At 36.9% G+C, this 1,398-nt stretch overlaps 1 pseudogene; it reads left to right on the top strand.

Annotated features, from left to right (window-relative positions):
• The first annotated feature begins 888 nt into the window (after positions 1–888).
• Positions 889–1,398, top strand: LOC102811827 (annotated as a pseudogene).

The raw sequence follows: 1,398 nt of genomic DNA, 5'->3' as shown, positions 1-1,398 counted from the left end.
GTTCAGAGTTCTGAAACCATCCCCTGAGACTGCTTGGTTTGGTATTCTGTGTTGTTGTTTACAGAGCTCCTCAGTGCACTTCTACCCTATCCACCATCTTGTTTCTGCTCCTCAAATACCTTCTTTAGACAGCGTAAGTGATGAATGCACACATGGACCTCACCAGATAGAAAATATAAAAATCAAATTTATTACATCTGTGGAAAGAGATGATGATAAAGCTCCATGTCATCAGCCAAAAACAAGGCCAGGGGCATATTGTGGAACAGAGAATCAATTGCTCCTATACAAATTCAGATTGAAGTTGAAGAAAATGAAAGCAAGTCCATGAGAGTCAAAATACGACCTTGAATATATTCCACCTGAATTTAGAGATCATCTGAAGAACAGATTTGATGTATGCAACACTAAATACTGAATATCAGATTTGATACATTAAACACTAAAGACCAAAGACCAGAAGAGTTGTGGGATGACATCAGAATATCTACAGGAAGAAAGCAAAAAAGTCATTAAGAAGACATGAGAGAAGGAAAAGATCAAAATGGATGTCAGAAGAGACACTGAAACTTGCTCCAAAGTAAATGGAAGAAATGAGGAGGTAATAGAGAAGAACAGAAAAATTTGAAGGTCAGCTTGAGAAGACAAAGTCAAATAAAAAAAAATATTAAAAAGGCAAAGATCTAGAGTCAGAAAACAAAAGGGAAAAACACATTCAGCATTTCTCAATCTGGGGGTACTAAAGAAAAAATTCAACCCTTGACTTTCATTATCGAAGGATTCTCTAGACAAATTATTGAATGATACAGAAAACATCAAATGAAGATGGGAAACTTTTTCCAGGCAATTAACTGCTCTGTCATGCACTTCTTGTACTCTGCTTACAACATGGCCCCCAAACACTCATCTTTCCTCCTGCCTCAAATGAAGAAACATAAGCTGCAGGAGACTTTGGCCTCCCTGAACTTGCTGAAGGGAGAAAAAGAACAGCAGGAAGTAATTGAACGTATTTATGAAGTACAAAATGAAATAGACAGACTTAATGAACAAGACAGTGATGAGATTTTGAAAGTAGAACAGAAATACAACAAACTCTGCCAACCATTGTTTCAGAAGAGGTCAGAATTGATCGCCAAAATTCCAGACTTTTGGGTAACAACATTTGTCAACCATCCACAAGTATCTGCATTGCTTGGGGTAGAGGATGAAGAGGCACTGCATTATTTGACCAGAGATGAAGTGACAGAATTTGAAGATACTCAGTTAGGTTACAGAAAAGATTTTTATTTTGATGAAAATCCTTACTTCCAAAATAAAGTTCTCTCCAAAGAATTTCATCTGAATAAGAGTGCTGATCCATCCTCAAAATCAGCTGAGAGCAAATGGAAATCTGGAAAG

Source organism: Chrysochloris asiatica, unplaced genomic scaffold, assembly GCF_000296735.1.
Source record: "Chrysochloris asiatica unplaced genomic scaffold, ChrAsi1.0 scaffold00216, whole genome shotgun sequence".
In the NCBI taxonomy this organism is placed as follows: domain Eukaryota; kingdom Metazoa; phylum Chordata; class Mammalia; order Afrosoricida; family Chrysochloridae; genus Chrysochloris; species Chrysochloris asiatica.
This window is presented reverse-complemented; position numbering and strand designations above follow the sequence as displayed.